Source organism: Symphalangus syndactylus, chromosome 12, assembly GCF_028878055.3.
Source record: "Symphalangus syndactylus isolate Jambi chromosome 12, NHGRI_mSymSyn1-v2.1_pri, whole genome shotgun sequence".
Lineage (NCBI taxonomy): Eukaryota > Metazoa > Chordata > Mammalia > Primates > Hylobatidae > Symphalangus > Symphalangus syndactylus.
Window position 1 is genome coordinate 30413609 of NC_072441.2, and position 22575 is coordinate 30436183.

Here is a 22575-nt window from a genome sequence, read left to right on the forward strand (position 1 = left end):
AAGTGCTAAATTCAAGACTTCCCTATAGGCGTTGTCAATCTAGTTAATGCCACTATCTGCCTGTGAATTTCCTGCCTTAACCTGTCTCGGATTATACATTAAGCTGTTTTTTTTTCCCCCTATAATGTGTCAGAAAACAAAAATTCAACAAACTGAGCTTAAAGATCTAATTGGCTTTTATTAGTGATTCATGAATCAGTTCACATCCCATCTGTCAAGCAACAAGGGGCTCTTCAGGGTGTGGCAGAAGAGTGGTTTTCATAAGGCAACTTGAGCAGGAACAATGAAACAGCAAGTGCAAAAAATGATTGGTTAACATCATATTACTTCAGGTTACTTTCCTTGTATAGGCTAAAGCACAGGAGGCTTCTTTATCATCCTGGTTCAGCCAGCCTTCTGCGTGGTCTCTGCAAATCTCTCTCTCTCGCTTTTTTTTTTTAAACTGGCCCATTTCTAAGTTCAGTTTGATTATGTGGCACCTAGCACAAGTGACACCATTCTAGTTTGGTCTGGTCTGTTAGAGCCAGGAGCCTAGTCCAAAACATTGGCATCCCATAAATTTTATTCAACAAATGTTTCCTATACCCCTGTGTCAATTTCATCTCCTACATAAATCCATCACCCTCCCTTTCCCTGGCCCCTTATACTCACTGAGTTGTTTGCACTTGGGAGGAATACAAAGTATTTTCAATACATGGTTAGCATGAACAAATTATAGTTAAATGATACATTTTGTAGAAAAAGCAATGCACACTGAGGTCATTTGCAGGCAGATGTTAAATTATCTGCTTTTTTGTGTTACTATATATGCTGTAGCACTTATCCACTGGTGTAAATAAGAAAGTCAATTGAACTCTCTCTGTCTAGAGAGAGAGAAAATGAGATTGAGAATAAAGTCTTGCAGAGGTTGCAGATGGCCCTGCATGGCTGAATTCAGCCCTTGTATATATTTTGTTCAGTTGGTACAAAGTTAAATTGACATGCAGTTAAGTGGCTTTCAAATGCACTTTGCTACAGTCCCCACTGCTCCTTAGTGTCCTATGCCCCACTTGTTTCACTACTTTGTTGCCTACATAGTTTCTGAATGAATTTGAGCTTGCAACCCCTCATTTAAAGACTTGTTCCTATTACGAAACTGTGGGTGCTTATGCTAAGTACTTAATCTGTCTCTCTTGCGTGGGAGGAAAGGATATCTATAACAGAACAATAATTGTAAACTAGAAGAGTAGAAAAAAGGATGAAAGAAAAGGGCAATATAAAAGGCAGGAAAAGTAGGGGTATAAGAAAAGAAAATAAAGATCAAATACATTTATTACTACGAGAGCTTCTTTGGGGGAAAAGGAAAAACAAAGTATAATAATACAAGGCAACCATATAATTAAAGAATTTTTTCAAAAGACTGTCACTGGTAACATACACACACACACACACCCACACACACACACAATTAGGAAAAGCTACAAAAGAGCCCCAAGTCTAACTTGGCAAAATTGAAAGTATGTGATTTTTTTTTTTTTTTTTTTTTGAGACGGAGTCTCGCTCTGTCGCCCAGGCTGGAGTGCAGTGGCGCGATCTCGGCTCACTGCAAGCTCCGCCTCCCGGGTTCACGCCATTCTCCTGCCTCAGCCTCTCCGAGTAGCTGGGACTACAGGCGCCCGCCACCACGCCCGGCTAATTTTTTTGTATTTTTAGTAGAGACGGGGTTTCACCGTGGTCTCGATCTCCTGACCTCGTGATCCACCCGCCTCGGCCTCCCAAAGTGCTGGGATTACAAGCGTGAGCCACCGCGCCCGGCCTGAAAGTATGTGATATTTTTAAAATAAAAATTAAAATACTTTAAACTTTAAACTAGTTTAAAGTGACATGTTATAACAAGTGTTAAATTATCTTAATAATTTAAGAAGAAAAGAAAAGTAATGGTCTTCCTTCTCTCTCTCCAATTCTAGTTCCTTGGAACAGTCGTTTGTAATTAGATTGCAGATATGTTCACTTTTCAACATTGCTTATATAAGAGAAGGCCAGGTATTTAGAATTTTTCTTGATCATAACAAAAAGACACTGAAACTCAGAGGCAGCAAGAGGTCCCATTATGGGGGCAAAGAGTAGCAGTGGAAATGAAAGTGAGTTCCTGAACAAGTTGCTTCCAACAGGGTAGGTGTATTTTGAAGTGGCGTTGTAAGTGGCACCCTACTGCTTCCATGAGTTTAAATTGTATCAACTGAATATAAAGTACAAGCCAATTTTAAAATGAGAATTTGTAGAATTCATGTGATTCGATTAGAGGTTTTTAAAAAGTAATATTTGAATATTGCCAGAGGGGCGGGGTGGGGTATTTATTATGTGTTCACAGGATGACAGCAGGTATCTTCAAGGAAGTGGTTTGGAGTACATTAAGTTCTGAACACATAAAATTACTTTTTTTTTTTTTTCCTTTTTGGTCTTCAGGAGACTTGAGAAAACAAGTGCTGTGTAAGTTATAAATGAGACGCATGGAATAGTGATTTCACAGGAGTGAGAAAAATACTCCAGTCACAAAAGTTAAAATTAGAGTAATCTGAGGCATTCTCAGTACTTTGGATACCCAGTCCACATTCAGGGCTACTGATTATATTTCTAAAGAAACTTATCAAACCAGATGTCTAGCTGGCAATTGGTTTTGATGAATCTCCAAATCTCAGCAATGAGAAAATTTGACAGTTGTCAGAAAGCAGCTAGCTATTATGAGTGAGCCGGGGAATTTTCTTATCTGTTACAAGTATGAAACTATTACAGGGAGATACTGCATTATAATGTCATGTTTATAAAGAAGGCTTCAGAGCACATGGTTTCATCCCCAAATTTCTAAGAATGACAGCTCATTTTCTTGGATGTTGAAAGATGCTTTAATACCTATACAACATGAATATGGTTTTATTATCACCAATCAAAATGTCTTGGTATTTCTTAATTTAAAGAAATTCATTTTATAGGAATTACATTGCTGAGAATTCACACCATGACACTGACGGGACTTATGATAGTGGTTCTAAAGCCTGCATGTGCATCAGAATAATTTGGGGATTTGAGGTGACTCGTTAAATGTACAGTCACTGGGTAGCCCCCTGTAAGATTCTGATTTAGTACATTTGGGGTGGAATCCAGGCATCTACATTTTTAACAAGCACCATGGCCAATTCTGAATCATGGTCGGGTTTGAAAAGCACTGAGTTTGGGCAGGCCTGATTTATTTCAAAGAATTTTCAAGCGTCTTTAGTTGTGCTGTTCAGTAATAGTAGCTTCTCTTATTACTGTGTGTATCCCAGTAAATCTCTTCCCCATTTACTCTTTCATCGCCCCACTTTGGGTTCTTCTGCTCTGCTGCCATCCATTTGGTCTGTACCCACTGTTCACTAATGAAAGCCCGTAGCTTCTAAAATGGGCCAAGATTCACAGTTGGTATAAGCTGAGAAAGACTGACAAGTTATTCTGCCGAATGATACTGGAAAAAAGAATAGGATAGAGGGCTAATGATGTTATTTTATTTTTGTCCGGTATCTTTACACCCTTAGTTGCTTTTTCGTTTGTCAAATGGAATCTCGTGTAGAATCTCACTCTATAAAGCAGATGAAAAAATGTGGAGCCAGTCTGGCTGCCAGTCCTGCCCACTTGGTTTCCCTCTGACTCAGACACTGGTGTCCCAGGCCCCTTTGTCTCATGTGCCCCTGAAAACTGCTGTGACATTTAAGCTTTTGTGTCTCACATAAAGGCAATAAGCATATTGCGAGGTTTTCTCTTCTTCAGGTTTCAATACTCTAACAGATATGTTCCCAAAGTAGAATTAGTCCTTGGTTAAAATGATTCACATGTAATCTAAAGTGTTTTTCCTCATAAACCTACCTCCAGCTTTTATGGCGAAATTCAATTGTAAAATAAGATGAGGTGTTAAGTTTAATTTTTTTGAAGAAGACGTTCATTCCATAAATATTTATTAAGCACTCTCTAGATATGACATAATTCAGTTTCTAACGTACATACACCTCTTACAAAATTGCATAATCTTTAAACTGAAAGGCCAAATATCTTCATCAAATACTGCTTCTTCAGATCTTTGCTTCCTTAGCTCTTTAAAGAAATGGGCACCTTTGGCATGGATGGGTTTATATCCAGATGATAATTCCAGAGCCATCAGGGTTTCAGGTTTTGCTGGCAAAGAAATCAATTTTATTGCTACTTGAAGGCTCCCCTGGGATGAAGCAATATTGGAGGAGGCAGTGCATTCTAGAATGTCAACTTTCAGAGGTTTGGACTTTGCTCAAAAAATAAATGATCTCTGACTTGATTAAACTTCTTTTGAGTTCCTACTATATATAAGGGCCTGTGGAAGGGCTGGGTACCCCAGCATTGTAAGATGTGACTTCAGCCCTCAAGGGGTTTGCAGTCTAGCTGGAAAGAAGGATCTGGCAATAAGAAAGTACAGTGAGCCCAAATGAAGGGTTCAGATTCCACATACTACATACAGAATGCATCATGTAATTGAAGAAATAGAAATCACCAGGTTACATGGCAGACCTAAAAAATTCAGCAAGTCTTTTTGAATTTACTTGTGACTCTCAACATTTACATTGTCCAAAATTTTCTAGTCAGGTGGGGGCATCAAAGAACTCTTAAATGCTTTCAAATGTGGTGGGAGCGTCTTGCCTCTGTGAGAAGATTTATATTCTCCCTGCCTTCTCAATTCTGTTTCCCTATCTTATGTGCTATAAACAAAACCTCGCTCAGGAAAATAAAAGATGAATGCATGTTCTGAAAGAATACAGAATCATGATAGCTGAAATGGTCATGGTTTCTTTTAGGAGATGAAAAAATTAAATACGCAGGTGAAAGCATTAGAATGCAATTCTCTAGGTTACCATATGCTTACAAAAAATCAAAAGGAGCTGCAGAAATGGAAATTTCTAATGACAGAAGAAATCAAACAGCAGATATAGTAGAGACTTTAGAGATAAATGGGTGTCAATATAGTGGTAAGAACACAGGTTCAGAGGAGATCCCATGTTCCATCTAAATCCTGGTTCCATCACTGAGTGGGAATGATTACTTGATCTTTCTGTGTCCTCATTTCATGTCACAATATCTATCACATGCAATGTTGGGTAAAACACTTAGCATAATGCCTGGTACCCAGTCAGTGTTCAATAAATGTTGGCTATTATCAGCATCACCACCTCCATCATCATCATTCTCTAATAAAATTTAAGCCCTTCTCTCTGTTGAATATGCCCATCAGTTAATACCAGTGGCTCCTTTTAAATAGCTTAAAAGCAACCAACATTCTATAGATTGCAGTGGGGAAGATTGTAAGTGAAATGGGTGTTGTGACCTTCCTTGAAAATAACCCTTCTCTCTATTAGTATATAAATGTAGTGCTGAGTACGCATACTCTGAAGTTGAACTTAATTAATTTGGAGCAGTAGCATTTTCACTGTTGATGAGCTTGTATCTATTTTCTTTGGTTTACAAAGCAGCTGGTGTTGTCCAAAAATTTAGAAACCCCTTTCCAAAATTTAAATGACCCCCTTCATTTGCACTGTTGTTCTAGAACCTGGGATGACACTCTGCAGGGTGAATGGAGACTGGTCCCTCTGTTTTCTTTTCCATCTCTCTTGCTTTAGTTTTGCTTTCTTCTATTTTTTTTTTTTTCTGACAGCAGCATGGAATAACTGGCTGGTGTTCATTGAGCTAATTTCCTTACCTGCTTCAGGGCCTTCGAACCCAAAGACCTGTGGGTGATCTGTGACTATGGCAAGCAGGAAGCCTTGGGGACCACGCTTCACATTTGGAGTAGTCCTGGTTTGAAAATGTGGGAGGGAAGCCAGGCAGGCAGAGAGCACTATGTGGCTGCTGAGGTAGAAAATGCTGAAATGGAAAGATGCTGGAATAGAAAATCAAATGCCATTTATTCATTGGCCTACGCTTTCACTAGTACTTTCCTGGTAGCCTAAGTGTATTCTTTGTAGTGGTGGCCTTTTGAATGTCAATCTGTGGAAAGACTTCTGTTTTTAGCAAAGGCTGATCTTTAAGGCAATTAGGTAACAGTTAAAGTAATAGCCCCCAGTTATTGAACACTTGCTATGTACAGGGTACTGTGCTCAGCACTTTCCACTATTCCATTCAATCACAACAGCCCTGTGCGATAGGGTATTACTATCACCAGTTTGTAGTTGAGGAAATTGAGGTTAAGGGTTAGGTGACTTCCCCAAGGTCACAGGAAGTAAGTCGTGGAGATGAGATATGAACCTGGCCTTTCTGATTTCAAAGCTTGTGCTGTTAACCACTTTGCTATGCTTCCTCATGTGTGTTTATAGGGTACAGTTTCTACTGAAAGGATATTTTAGTTTTATGATAAATCAAGACAGGCCTAAAAAATTAGGTACAGACTCTGAATAAATTTAATATATCTACACATCTCTCTTATTCCTCTTAAGCTCATTTAAAAAAATCTCTTTTCAAAAGGAGGCTTTCTTTTTAAACCAAACAATGAACCATGGACATCCATCCAAGTTAATAAATATGTGCCTTTTTTAAAAAATAAAAAAAAGTTTAATTGACAAGTAAAAATTGTATATATTTATGGTGTACAATGTGAGGTTTTGATATATAGACACACACACACACACACATTGTGAAATGGCCAAATCAAGCTAATTAACATATGTATTAACTCAGGAGTTTATTTTTTATATTATATGCTTAAAATCTAATTGCTTTGCTGTTTTTAAGTATATAATGTTATTATTAACTATTATCTTCGTGATGCACGTGATGCATGTATTCTTCCTATCTAAATGAAGTTTAGCCCCTCTCCCCACTTTAAGTGTCTGTCTTTTAATGGCTACATGATTTGATTTGGATACATTATATTCAATTAGCCTTTTGTTGATTTGGAGATGCCATAGTCTACTCAATCATTCCTTTATTGATGGGCTTTCAAGTTACCTCCAGTTTGTTGCCAGTTAAGTACATTGTTTACTTGAAAGCTTCCACTGTCTGCATCTCTACCACTATGGGACCCATTCTGAGTGTTGGTGATGCTCACACGACAAGGAGACACAAGCCCGGAGTTGAGCTCCTAGGTGACACAGCCATCCAGCAGCCATTCTGGTCCAAGTCCTGGCCCTACCACTTACCTGCCACGTGCCTCTGCACAAGCCGTCCGGCCTCTTTTAAGTCTCAGTTTCTTCATATGAAAAATGAGAAAAACAGTGCTGCTCTCAAAGAATAACCATGAGGACAAACAGAAGAATGTGCACGCAGGGCTGAGCGCAGAGCCTGGCATGAAGCAGGTGCTAAACAGCAGAGCGACTGCATTGCTGGAACCCAGCGGAAACATCCTCTCACTGGAACTTGGATGGGAGCTCTCTGAGGGCCGTCACTCCCCTCTTCTGGCTCAATGCATTATAGAGACTCCATCAACATTTGTTAACCAAAGAATGTTTGGAAAACTACTACTGTTCTGAGCAGTTGTTTTCTTTTCCTTTCTATGTTTTTATTCTAACAGTCACTAAACCACATTTTGAGAGTGTCTGGGATGGAGAACCTCCAGTGGTTTAAATAGTTTTACCAAGGAAACGTTTTTCACATGGAAAGAAGACTGAGATGAAACTTACAGAGACCTTGCCTCACCCTTTCATTTGCCAAAACCATGTATTTTTGAATCTAGTGTCTGATCTCTAAACCATGAAGTCATATTGCTTTAATAATGATGATGTGATAATAGGTACCATTTATTGAGCACTTACTGTGTCCCAGAAAAATGTGCTCAGCACGTTTTACCAATGATCCCTTAATCACCACAGTAATCCTGAGAGAAATATACCCTCATTATCTCCATATTCTATTTGGGGAAATGGAGGCTTAAAAAGATTTACCAAATTTTCCCAGGTTAGTGGAACCAGGACTCCAACCTAGCTCTGCCTGGCACCAGTGCCACTGTGCTAATTCCATGGCAGGCTGTGGTGACTATGTATTTATTGGGCTCTGTTCATACGGAAAGTTGTTTGCATACAGAAACGGGAACATTTGCTGTAATACTTAAGGGAGTAAAAGAGGAATGTACAGAAGGCTAAAAGAGGTGAGTGTTGCTTTGTCAATTTTAACGTCTTTCTATGATGTTGATATTTGGATCATCTAAGTAAGTGCTATGATGAAAATAATATTCAAGGACTGGTCTGGCTGTCTGTAGAATGAGGTAGATGTAGTGAAAGCTGGAATGGAGGAAAGCAGCTAAGAAGCTATTGTAGTCATTAGACATTGAAGTAAGGAAATGTGGAGGAGAAAGATGGCAGTGGAATTAGAGACAAATTGACAAACAAGCGGGTAGTAATTAGACCTTCATCCAGTGGCTTGTGGGGAGTGGGGAGCATGGTTCATCGTCCTTCAGGATGGATCTGTCCCTGCAGATTAGAAACATGCACCCACACATTTCTTACTTCCATGTTCAAAACTTTGGGGAGCATTCACAGGTGGTATTTCCCAACCTCTTGGATTCATGTTTATTATATCCTGAATGAAGAAGCACTTCCTCTCATCTGAGGCTCACTGGGCCCAGAGTTGTGTGGTGACCTAAAGGCCGTATCTAGGAGGATTTTGTCTAAGAGTGCCTCAGGTAACGGCTCTCAGGAACAGCTTCTTAGCTGAGCCACCATGCTCCAGATTTGATCTTTAATCTTACGACTATAGAGAATGAATATTTTCCGGTGACTCAGTTCAGTCTCTACCTCATGAAAATTAAATTGAAAGAACAATGTAGAGATTATAGTTCAAGTCCTCTGCTACTGTTTAACTGTGTAACCTTGGGCGAATGATTTAATCTCTGTCAGCTTCAGTTTCCTCATCTTAGCATGGGATGGTCCTCATAAGATACTATGATGGTTAAATGGGCCCATGCATGCAAAGCACTTACAGTGCTTGGGACACTGCCAATACCTAATAAATATTATATGCTCATATTTTTATGATTGATCTATAAATCATAACTACCTTATGTAATATTCTTTTTATATAGGTATCAAGTCCAAAACCTCCATATCAAGAGCTTTCTGAGGCCTTTTTGTCACCTCGTCTTTCCCCCACCCCAATTCTTGTGTTGGGGTTATTGGGAAACTGAACTGTTAATCAGAAGATAGCTCAGTTAAGTGTGGACTCAACAAAGAAGGGAGATCATTGAGATGTGCAATATTGAAGACCTGGGAAAGTGACAAAATATTTATATCCTACAATAGCAGATACCTTTTTGTCAATGGAATTGCTTTGGTTTCTCAGCTCCACTGTCTCATTCTTTTGGAGACCTCTGGGTAAACACATTTTGCTCCTCTGAACACTATATGCCAGTTCACTATAAAGAACTGGCAGTCGCCATGTTCTTTCTGTGGATTTGTTAGAATCACTTATTAAACCAAAGTCAGGGTCACCCCTTGTGGGGCTTAGAAGTGCTTTTTTTTTAAGGCTTTTATCTGTTGATGAGCTTTTGTTTCTGAATGTGAATGGTATTTGGTCAAGGTAGGAAGAGGTTTGAACTAGAACAGCAACTAAAAGGCACTGGATGGACAAATCATATTAAATGTAACTGCTGCAATCAGGGAAGTTGAAATAGGGAGATAAGAGAGGTTATCCAAAGTTCTGTGTTGGCTGAATAAGACATTCACCGTTATTATTTTGTACAATATACTGAAACAATTGTCTACTCATACAGCTGGAAGGAGCCATGGAGATTACCTCTATTCCCCGCATTTTACAGATGAGGAAACTTCTCAGCAAGTAGATAATAGCCTGAAATTCTATTACTTAGAGCAAGCAGGGAAAGTGTCAGGAGGGAGTTGGGGTTAGCTCTAGGCAGCCACATCAGCATAATAGTAGTAGCTTCAATTTTTCTTCATATTGCACTGAATTCATTTGTAGTAATAAACCTATCTGTCTATCTGTATTATAGTCATCAAATTATCTTCAGTAACTATGTAGGTGTTATTAGTTTAAACCTTTAAGACCCATGAAAATACTTGGGTTCACCAAGCACGTCTGCCATATGCACTTAAGGAGATTCTTCACTGAATAGTAATTGTAGTAACTGCTGCCCTGCTCTTGTAATATCTTCTATAAAAATAATAATTTGCACTTCAAATGTCTCTTTCTGTGAGGTGCTCAGTGTACCTTGTAGGAATCGCTTACCTAAATCTGTCCTTCAAGGGGGTGTATGGAATCGCTTCCAGTGGAGTAGCTTAGTAGGAGGAGAGAAGAGTGCTGGGAGTTCCTAGAATGCAAACCTAACCCTGGTTTTGTTCAGACATAATCCTTAGTTATCACATTAGAATAACACCTTATATTTTCAAAGCTCTTTCATACTTATCGAATTAATAGAGCCATTAAATCCCTCTGAAATAGTAGTAGTGGATAGTGTGACAGGTGATTAACACTAGATGGAGAAGTCTTTTTTGACCCTAACAACACCAAACTGATTAGTGACAAAGCCATACTTCAAGACACTTGACTGTAACTCTAGTGCTCTTTTTTTTTTTTTAACTAGATTATATTAGCTAGAGATTTTTCTTGATAAGACAGTGGTACTTTTAAGGCCTTTATTCCAATGGGTTACAAAAAAGTAAGTTACCTATTCCTGATTATATGAAGCAAGTTAACTCTTTCAGGAATATCGAGAGACCACTTACAACATCACGATAAAACTCAAGGTCACTTTGCTCCAGGAGTACTTACATAGGTGATATTTGACAGTAGTACCTACCTCGAAGAGAAAAAAAGTCATTTTGGCAAGGTAAGCACACCTAAAGTTGGACATGGCAGCTTCCAATGAATCATGCCTCTTTTTATGGCACAGTTAAATTTTTTGAGACCAACTGTGATTGTATCAGCTATCCAGGTCATCTGTAGGCAGGTAATGATTGTTACATGGGGTGGTGATATTGGTACAGGGTCATGCCCTAAGCATGTTATAGAATAGTAGCCCAGCATTGCTAATCATTTTAAATCGAGACTACAAAATTCAACTGTAGCATTTCACTTCAGAGCAAAAACATTGCATTTGCTTGTTCATGTTGCTGTTTCCTTTCCCCTCCATGTCTTTCTCTCCCCAGTTCTCTCACTTTGATAGGCTGTAAGAAGCTTCATACCCAACAAATGCAACCGTATTTCCTCTCAGCTCTTTATTACAAACATGCACTTTTATCAAAAATTTTTTAAAAGACTGAAAATGAGACTCAGAATCTTTTATTTATCACAGGGATGGCCCCTGGCTCGGCTGCTTATTGACTGTGTAACCTTGTTTGAATCACTTTCCCTACTTAGAAAATAAGGAAAGTAATACTTGCCTCATAGAGCAATTGTACAGATTAAATGAATATATAAAATCTCAAGCTTAGGGAATAGAACGTAGTATTTTTTCATAAATGTAAGTTTCTGTGTTTCTCAAATCATTGTGTGCATAGGTATCACCTGCCTTGCTTGTGAAAGCTTCAGATTCTTGTGCTCATTCCTGCTGCCTGAGGATTTTGTTGCATAGGACTGGTTAGGGCCTAGGAATCTGCAGTTGCACAGGTAGATGTTCTGAGGATCATAGTTAAAGTGCCATGCTATAGGTTTGAAGCAAATGGGCTGTAGAACACATTCTTCATAAATTTCTGGGTTATGGTCAAATTTCCTACATTTTACAGAGAAAGAAATTATAGTGTTCAGGGGGCACTTAACTAACTGGAAATAGGTAGCAACAGAAAACTGGATGTTGTTGAATTTATGTATTCATTCACCATATGTTATTGGGCACCTTCTCTCTGGCAAACATTCCCACAGCTGCAGGGAACACAGTGATAAACGAGGTGGGGATGGAGGCAGAGCACTAAATGAGTAACTCCCTTTCCTGGGAGCCCAGGACTCTATTACCCAGGGTAGACTGTCTTCAGCATAAGGATGACTCTATCAAGTAGGTCTGTAGATACTTCCAAGTCTTTACTGTCAAAACTCTCACCCTTGCCCTAGAAAGGTGTTGGGTCTCAAAGGGAGTTGTCTCAGAGGAAGGGCAACCTGCAGCCTTTATTTTATTGGGACCAGACCTAGCATCCCTGGCTCAGATTGAGATTTACTGTCCTTATCATCAGATATGGAATAAAGGCTTCTGGAACAGCAGATGTGGTTTTCTACCTATGGAAGTAACATTCTCTAAAGCCTAGAGGATGGAACTTGATCTCTAGGGATAAAAGAGCAACAGTTGCCCTTAGGATCTTGTCTAACAATTGGCTTAGTAGGTGCTAACTCTAATTCTCATCTACCTGCTCCATCTTGATTTTAGCCACCCATCTAAGCTTCCACTTGCCACCCTTTCTGTGATTATGCTAGCCACCGACTGTGCTCTCTTTGGTCCCACTTGGGGCAGAGACAATCCAGAATGTTGGGAATTACCTGGACTCTCATCTCATTTGTCTCTCCAGCCATGTGTTAGGCTCTGTGGCCACCAACAATCTCAGGCCCAGCTGTTCTGTAGGACCAGCCCTAAGTGGCCCAGAGAAATATTTTCTTTGGGTTATATCCAATAGAAGGATATGCTCGGGTCTTGTTGAGAGGCAGCCTGGTAAAATGGAGTGAAAACAGCTAGAAGCAGGCAATGCCAATGTGAAGTCCCTCTGCTCCAGCCAGCTTCCCAACCTTGGCCAAGTGCCCACTTTCTCAGGAGTATCCCACCTCCCTTCCAGACCAGAAATGCTGTGGGGCTTGACAGCCAATTTGCAATCTCTTTCCTACATCCTGACCTCTTTGACTCGGTCCCGGAACTTTTGATCTCCAATTATGAATCTCAATATACAACCCCTTGATCATGACCCCTTGCCTCATGGAACTCTCTGTCTCCTCTGCCTAGCCCTTGCTAAGCTTTGTGGACTTTGTCACTAATCTACTTCACCTATGGTCTTGCTCTTGCCAAGTTGCTTCCTCTGTCACCTCCTTTCCCAGCCCACTCGAGCTCTGTCCTGCCACTGTCCAAAGTCAAAAGAGGCAGAACTACCTTCCTTGCTTTATTTTCTTTCCCCTGTACTTTGCTCTTTCTTTCTCTTTACCAGAGCAGAGCATCTGCAATCACTCTCACTGCATTTTTTACCACCTTTTCTTCAGAGTCTAGCTGAAAATGAAATACATATTTTTTGATAAATGTATTTTCATACTGAGGTTGAATAAGAATCTGATCTTTATGATTCTTAGGCTTGAAAAAATATATATTTTCTGAAGGAAGTAGACTGTTATCTTCATTATCACCTCCGTAAAATTGCAAATGGTCAAAACCACAAAAAATGGCTTTGCTCTACGTGTAATAGGCAAATGAAGGAAATTCATGGCCACTGAAACCCTTGCTTTAAAGTCAGCTCTTTGTGAATGGAAAGCAGCTGATATTCTGTAAATCCTCCCCAGATAGGGTTTCTTGCAGAAATACTGGCAGACTCTCTAATGACTGTGACTGCTTTGATATGAGGATGTAGTCAATATCTCATGAAAAAAGACTGCAACTTTCTACCTTCTGCAGTATAGAGAAAAGGAAGTATATGATGTTCTCATGTCCATCTAACTTAGCGACCAAAATGCTTTATAATTTTTTAATTGATTTGTCTGGAAAGACTCCGTTCCCTATAGAACTCACAGATCTCCATTTATGTAGGGAAGAAAACTGTAGTCCTATCCCCATAGCTGCTTGAAATTCCATTATTGATGTGATGAGCTCTTTGTTCCTCATTTTGATACAGATAAGATATTGAACTGAAGAAAATACACAAAATATATCTTTCTCCAATAATAAACCGAGAAGTGGTAGTGGTGCTGTTTGTTAATTTGGGATTTATTTTGTTTTGCCAAATGGATTTGCCATTAATTTCACTAAGGCCACACAAAACTCTACATCAGTGACATGCAGAAATAGAGGTGGGATTGTCCAGTAAGTAGTTGCCAGAATTTTTCTTGATGATACTTGATGCAGATTTAAGAGAGAGAAAGCAGAAGCAATCTACTTCACTGGGGTGCCAGAGCCAGGGGGACTGAGACTGCCACAATGTGTGGGACCTTTCCTTTCTGAGCACAGCCTGGTGGCAGTCAGCCTTTCCCTCCAGCCCCCACACAAAACAAGTCGGTCAAGCCATGGATGAGTGATCTTGATTTGAAGAGAGAGAAAGAGATTGGATCCCCAAGTCTCAAAGCTGAGGTACTTATGCACTGAACTCTAAGAGGCATTTCATTTCTAACTAGCTTAGAATTTCCCATAGTTTGACAGCAACCCAAATAAAGAAAATACTTGAGGAAGCAAAGTAGATGTGCTGGAAGTTAAGGGCATTACCTGATGGCTGAATGAATTTGACAGGCTTTTCTCCTGTAGTTTTGACACAAGTGTGTTTTCCTCTATACCGCTGATGGAGTGCTCTGCCTAACCACGATGTACCCACCTTCTGTGGCTCAGCTGAGGGCCACTTTGTCAAATCTCTCCATCTTACTCATTCCTCGCCATTGCCCTCTCCCACCAGGGACCTCCCAGATCACTCTGTCACCCTTAAGACCACACATTTCGGCACTTCATGCCGCCTTGTCTTACCCTTTTTGTTCATGTTTTATTGCTGCGTGGCATTTAATGTTATTACTACAGCAAAATTGTATTTCCCTAGAGGGAGGGAATTTGACTTGTTTTGGTCTCAAACTCTAAACTCCGGTCAGCTGTGAAGAAGCCTGGACCCAATTTGCAGCCCATCTCCAGGAAAGTGTATATAATTGTGTGGTGGATACTGTGGGTCATGACCCTACTCATCGCTCTATCTAATTGTTTCTTCTCCCTCTTCCCCCTTCCTCCTTGTTGTCAGTCTTTTCTAAGTTTCTTTCAATCCTTTTAGGGATTGTATGGAGTATAAATAACCTTCCATACGCTAAGCCAGAAGTTACCAACACGGAGGTTTCCTGACGCCAGGCAAGTAATGTAATATAATGACTTAGCCAAGGGAAGAGGGCAGGGTTCATCTCTGCACAGCTGCAGTCACTTGTGGCCGTGCTGGAATGAGGGCCCTTTGTTGCCAAATTTTCAGATTTTTCAAGAGAAGTTAGAAATGTAGAGTCTTAGGCAAACTGCACAATATTTAAACATAGACAGCTAAAGTGTGGGAATATCCTCAGTGATTCCCCTAACCTGGAAAACATATTTGGGTGCCATATTCAGTTTGTGCACCACTGGTTTGCACAACCTGCTTTAAAGTTTCATTTGGTAGGTATCCAGTTATAATGGAACTGACTCTCCGACTGTGGCTTTCTTAGTATAAGGCCACATGCCATGTGCTGATCAGCAAACGCTGTTGAAGGATTTTGAAAAGACTGGAAAAAAGAAAACTGGTTGTCTAGTTACCTAAAGACCCTGGGCTGTGTCACATCCACTATGAATACACCCTCCAAAATCTAAGACCTTGTTAATGAGCCCTGTCTTCTCTCCCAGATTCTAACTGCTCTTCAGCGTTGTGACTTAGAGGGGATGCCGTAATGCCTGTGTGCCAGGAACCCAGGGAGGCAGAGGTCCTCTTTTTCACCCTAATGTGAAGCATGAAGTTAGAATCATCTCTGTGCTCCCTAATAGAGCCTCAGGCAGAGCTGTTTTCATTCTGGATAAGGGATTCAGGGGTATTTGCATCCATACCCACCAAATAGTGGTTCCTGAGAAAATTTCTCTGACATGCTGAGAAAAAATAAAGAATTCATAAAGTTGAAATTATTGAACTTATTTTGATATTAATGTACTTTTTTCCTCTGGTTGTCCCAAAATATCTCACTGGGTATATTTACCTGACCAAATGAAAAGTTGGCAACCGGCCAGGCACGATGGCTCACGTCTGTAATCCTAGCACTTTGAGAGGCCAAGGCCGGCAGATCCCCTGAGGTCAGGAGTTCACCAGCCTGGCCAACATGGCAAAATCCCCTCTCTGCTAAAAGCATAAAAATAAGCCAGGCATGGTGGCAGGTGCCTGTAATCCCAGCTATTCAGGAGGCTGAGGCAGGAGAATTGCTTGAACCTGGGAGGCGGAGGTTGCAGTGAGCCGAGATCGTGCTACTGCACTCCAGCCTAGGCGACAAGAGCGAAACTCTGTCTCAAAAAAAAAAAAAAAAAAAAAAGTTGGCAACCTTAGAACGGTTCCTGTCATCTCTCTTTATTGTTTCATTTCTAAATTAGAGTTTCATTTGGTAGCTACCCAGTTATAATGAAACTGAAATCCATAGTGGTCTGTGAAATCCAAGTCTGTGGCCATATTTGAGCCACACCCTCAGTTAATGACAGGCCCGGGAGAGGGAGGGAAGGGTGGTAATGACCAGGAACACCAGGTACAGATAGAAAATGTCCATCCTCAGTAAGACGGGTCACCTCTGTGAGGGGTACGTGTCCTCATTCAGTCCATACTCAAAAGAGATTTATCCAAAAGCTGTTGCAAGCACCTCAGGTTTGGGGCGCAGGGGACTGACCTTTTCTAGTCTTTGAAAGAGAATGTATTCCTCTTGAGAAATGTAGGATTTTATTGTCAGTGTGTTTGAATTTAGCAAACAGACCCGGAGATGAACCCAAGGGACAACAGGCTCAAAGAACGTAGATGATACCATGGAACTTTGACCTATTTCATATGAGCATCCCTCAGCCTGCATTTGGGACTGGCTGCCTTGTTTGTTTTACAAATTGATCCTCACATTGATTCCTTACTTGATGGCTGTGGAAAAGAAGTCTCCTTCTTGTTTGAACTCATGTCTTTGTGGGCTGCCTTTATGCTTATTACATAAAAGTCTCCCCGATTCTTGTTGATTTGGCAAGAGACTTCCTTGCTGAGAATTTTGCAGGCTGCGGTATGGGTGTAAAGTGGTTTGCTGTAATGGGACAGCTTTCAGAAGAGAATCCGCTCTCCATTTTGAAATGCCAATTCTTGGAGCCAGAAGGATTTATTCTAGGAGGGAGAAAAGAATTATTGATAAGTTCATAATTATTCACAATTATTTATTAAGTGCCCACTCTGTGCCAGGTTGTATTTTAGACACTAGTGCTATAGTGACCACTAAGCAAAATGCACAAAAATGCTTGTCTTCAGTGGCCTTATACTTTATTGGGACAAAACAGATCAGAAACAGAACAAAACTCACAACATATAAGAACCTTACGTGTAGTATGTGAGAAGGAAACAATTCTATCTGGAAAGTCTAGCAGAGCAAGTGTGATCAAGAGTTTAGAAGAAGGGACTGCTATTTAAAACAGGCAAGTCAGACTAGGTGTCCTTGATTAAGTGATAGTTGAGTGACAGTGACAACTTTATTTATGCTTTAGAAAGACTACTCTGGCTGCTTTGGGAAAAGACTGCAGAGAAGCATGGAGACCTGTTAGGAACCCATTGCAAAAGTCCTGGCAGGCAGCTTGGATCAGGGTGGTGGCAGTAGAGGTGATGAGAAGAGGTTAGATTTGGGATGTATTTTTTTATTATTATTATTATTATTATACTTTAAGTTTTAGGGTACATGTGCACAATGTGCAGGTTTGTTACATATGTATAAAAGCAGAGCCAATGTGGATTTCCAATCAACTGGACCTTTTAATAAAGCTGAGAGAGACTTTACAGATCATTTAGACCCCTTCCGAGGCCAGGTAGGTAGCACAACGGAGTGAAACTCGCTGCATGACAATAGGGGCTCTTAGAAACAGGGCGCATTGTCTTATTACATTAAAAAAATTAAAGCCGGGCGCGGTGGCTCACGCCTGTAATCCCAGCACTTTGGGGTGCTAAGGTGGGTGGATCACGAGGTCAAGAGATTGAGATCATCCCGGCCAACATGGTGAAATCTCGTCTCTACTAAAAATACAAAAATCAGCTGGGTGTGGTGGTGGGCGCCTGTAGTCCCAGCTACTCGGGAGGCTGAGGCAGGAGAATCACTTGAACCTGGGAGGTCGAGGTTGCAGTGAGCCGAGATCGTGCCACTGCATTTCAGCCTGGGTGACAGGGCAAGACTGTCTCAGAAAAAAAAAAAAAATTAAAACACCATTCAAGCCAAATTATATCTGTACAGTCAGTCTATGAACTTCTAAACTACATCCTGTAAGAATCAAACCCATTCTTTTTACAGATGAAGGATATGGGGTCTTACAAAGTTTATTGACTTGTCCAAAGTCATTAGAGGCAGAATCAGAATCGAAGCCTCAGGCTTCCTCATTTGTAGTTCAGAGTTCATTCATTACATCTGTACTCAAACCATGAACAGCTTTTCCTCCTTGGTGCCGCTCTGAGTGGATGCCACCCATGTAGAATATTCTTTTATTTTCCCACTGGTGCAGCGTGATGGGTCCATTTTATTTTTCTCTTCATCTCTATCATCAGGTGTCATCTTTTAAAACTTGTGAGCCCTTGGCTATCCCAGCCACCCCCAAAGAACACCCTTGGGATTTACTGATTGGCTGTTTGTACTCTAGGAATTGTGAGCAATGAAAGAATAGGCTAACTTAGCCTCCTCCCTAGTTTGGTGGATCACAGCAGAGAGGGGAAGACTAACAAAGAAGGCCTATATAAAATGGGAACTGAGGGCTATCTTTTGCTTTTGGCATCTTAATGGATGCCTAAGGTGGATCAGTATTTATGTAACATAACAGGGGTACTTTACCTGTGGGGAGAGGAGTGACCACTGAAAACACTGTTCAAAGGGGTCATTCATAGTCGTGCACTTATAAATTTTTTTAAAAATGGCTTTCTTTTCCTATTATAAAAGATGTTGAGAAGATTAGAAAGGATGTTGAGAAGATTAGCTATCCAGGGGAACATTAAGTTGTATTTTCATTTTACATTGTTGACAGAAATAAAAATCTGCATGGATTAAAATTTAAACAGAAAATACTTTTAAAAACTCTAAGGAAATTTAACCAATATTTGTTTTATCTCCAATAGAGAAAGATTTTGAAACTTTAAAAGCAATGAAAAAATAGGAAAAAAAACAAGTAAGATTTATCACATGAAAATTAAAACATGAACCCAGAAAAATATTCACAATAAATATTGAATAAAAGGTTAACAACCTTAATGTGCAAAGTTATATTTTTCTTGGATTAAAATCCCATGGCATCAAATAGAGCTGAGAGGAAGAGCTCACAATTCACGAAAGAGGAAATACAAATATGGCAAGTAAACTTCCAAGAAAAGGTAGAACTTCCTAGTAATCAAAGAAGACAAGTTAAACTAAAATGAAAACCATTTTTTTGTTTGTCAGATTGGTAAAGGTTAAATAAAATTTTTAATACGTAAAGTCAGCAAGTTAAGACAGACCTGTTTACATATGCCTGGTATTAACATCACATGGCGTATCAGTCTGAAAAGCAATATGGCAACATGCACTGAGAGCCTTAAGATGCTGATATTCATCAATCCATGAATCTCACTTTTGGTAACAATCTCAATATCCACTCGTAAGATGTATAAGTAAGTAAATTTTGCTATAGTTATGTTATGGAATGATGTATCTGGAAGTTTATTTCCCTCCACGCATACTCTCTGTGCCACTCCTGTGCTTTATGGGAGTCTATTGTTAAAAATCTCACTGCTTCATCCAGTGGTAACATGTTTTATGACCCACAGGTGAGAGTCCCATTTATCACAGAAACTTTGGAGTATACATAAAACTAAAAGAGAGAAAAAGACCAGCCATAGTTACAACATTCGAAGTCAGGCATAGTTAATATTTTCGTATTTTCCTTTCTCATCTTTGCAAGGTGTATTCATAGTTCAAGAGAGTTTTGCTTAGGTGTCATCTCTCAATAATAAAAACTTCTCAAGCTATGGATCAATTATGCATATGTGCACCTGTGGGTACATTATACATTTGTGTCCTATGATTATATATGATTTATATATGATTATATATAAGCAAGTTTATGTCCTGTTAGTCTCTGAACCTTTACATCACATCTTAAATTTTTAAAGTTTTTATAAAAATTCTAATTTACCCTTTTAAAAACATACCTGCTGTGTGAAGGGATGTTAGAGGCCCCTACTCTGTATCTATTTTAACAGCATGGTGGCTTATAGCAAGCATGGGAAATCTTTTATGACTTTGCCCCCAATCTCTCCCAACCTCCTGTAATTCAGGCATTTCACTTTGCTCAACCTTATCTCTGATCAGCCTCCTCACCCATTACTCATCATTTCACATCAGGAATCCACAAGTAAGCAATTCAAGAACCTTGAGTGGAACATGAGTGAAAGCTATTTCTGCAGCCTAAACCCCTTCAATCAATACAAGAATGTCAGCAATTCTAGAGTCTAAACTTATTAAATTCTCATATTATTTTTAAAATGCTAGCCCCAGTCCTCTTTGTCTGATTTCTAATCTCTGAAAGAAACAGTAAATGCAAGCATAGGTATTTTAAAGGGATGGGGTGGAGGGGGGTGCTTTTCCAGGATACTCTCTTATCGTTTTCCTGACAAACTTACGTGATTTAACAGTTACTGGTAAAACCTTTCACCAACAGTTTGTTACTGTGACAGCAGAAGCACTCAAATTCAGGGAATGTCGAACTTCATCTTGTGAATTCAGACCTGGCAGAAGACCAGGATTTTCCATCTTCACTAGAAGATGGAAAAATGTCACTCTCTGAGACTACAGTAAGTGGAGCCCAGGGTTCTGCTTTGTGTACTGAGTGAGAGAATAATAGTGTGATGTCCCTGTAGACAGAGAAGCTGACTGTGCTCTACGGAGACAGTGTTTTCCAAGATGTGTTAAGTGCAATTCCAGCTTCTCGGCTTTTGATAGATTTTCGTCTAGAAATGTTCATTGCTCGAAGGCATTTAGGAAAAGATTCATTGCAGGACTTTAATATGCTAAGGTGTAATATGAATCAATAAGCACAAGTTGTAGCACACAACATTTAAACCTACATGAGCATGAAACCCTTCTTCAAGGGAGACTAGTGTTTTCCAAGGCCTGCTTTGGGAAATTCTTTGTTGGGCGCTTTGCTTATGTAGCAGATTTGAATCTTAGTCCGTAAACTGAGATATGCAAGAAATAGAACATTTCACATTTTTGAAATATTAAACTCTGATTTTAATGTCCCCATCCCTCTCAGGTGGCAGGAAGCTTAACTTTGGCCCTTCCTGGAGCTCTGCACTGACCTGTGAGTACCATGCCAAAATTCTGGTCATTGCTCATCTGTCACACTCGGCTAGTTGCCCCTTGACTCAGACAGTGCCCAGGATCCATCCTAAGGTCTTCCCTCAGGATGCTTCATGGGCAATAATTGAGTCTCTACTGGTGGGGATGGGGTGTAAATCTTTTTTTCTGTTTGCCTTCCTGATTCTCACTCCCTGTACTCCAAAAGTCTTCCTGAGTATACCTAGCACTAGGTTTTACTGTTTTATTTTCTTAATTGATGGCTAGTATTTAAGAACATTATCTCCCTTCCGTATCATGTATTTTAAATAAGAATATTTACTGTCTTGTATATCTGAATGGGTCACATGTAGTGCAAGCTTCAAGACTGGTTTGATTCAGCAGTTCAACAGTGTCATCAAAGTACTAGTTTCATTCTTCCTTAATGTTTTGTGACTGTGATACGACATTGAATCTGAGATCTATTCCTTTATGAAGGGGAAATAGCTAGCATTTCCAGGTTTTATATTTGCAACCCACATCTTCCAGTAGAGAGACACAATGGCTTTGGAAAACTTTTCAGAATGTTAAACAATCCTTCTCTTGTAATAGCTTCCATCAAACCTCTACTAACATCTTATTGACCTTCATTGCATCACATAAATTAAAATTATTCTGAAATTTTTTATATATGTTTTATATATATATATATATATATATATATATATATATATATATATAACGGGTAAGATATATGAAGAAAAATATAATGCGATTTCATAGCCCCCTTTTAAATTTCCTTAGCAATGCCTCCTATATCCCCTGACAGGGGTAACGTTTCTTTGTCTTTATCAATATCTTGCTTTCCTGTATAATTTTACCCTTTATATATACAATCCTAAACAATATATTTTTTAGTGTTGCATGATTTTAGATTTTGCATTAATGATCTCATCTATGTGTATTTCTTCTGCCACTTGCCTTTTTGATTCCACATGATTTGTGAGCTTCATCCATGCTGGTGGATGATTCTATTTCTTAATTTGTACTGTGATATAGTATTCCATTGTGTGATTAAGCCACAGTTTACTTATCTATGTGTTGTTGATAAACTGTTAAGTCAGCTCTAGCTTGGGAGTGTTAGGAATAATGCTGCCAGTCTTCTCTTATACATTGTTTTGCCTGCGTGGAAGGGGTGCCCAAATGTACATACATACTTAAGAATGGCATTGCCGAATGAAACCATGAACAGTCTTTAATGTTACTATATAATGCAAAATTATTTTCCAAAATAGAATAATATTTTCAATATAAGTAGAATATAAGAAGTCCTGTTTTTCCATATCTTTGCCAACACTTGGTTTTGTCAGTATTTTAAAAAGTTGTCAAATTGGTGTGTATGAATTTATACTTTACAGTTCAATTTACCTT

General features: G+C 39.5%; 1 protein-coding gene across 4 annotated transcripts in view; it reads left to right on the forward strand.

The window, feature by feature from the left end:
- The window catches only part of ST6GALNAC3 (ST6 N-acetylgalactosaminide alpha-2,6-sialyltransferase 3), a 582436-nt gene that overhangs the window by 182041 nt on the left and 377820 nt on the right, over positions 1 to 22575 (forward strand). Inside the window, exon 1 of one of the 4 annotated variants that reach the window (XM_063624082.1) lies at positions 21127 to 21169. The exons of the other annotated variants lie outside the window; for them this stretch is intronic. The gene's annotated coding sequence lies outside the window, so the exon portion shown is untranslated. Of the gene's footprint in view, positions 1 to 21126; positions 21170 to 22575 lie in introns of those variants that run through there. 4 annotated transcript variants of the gene reach the window in all.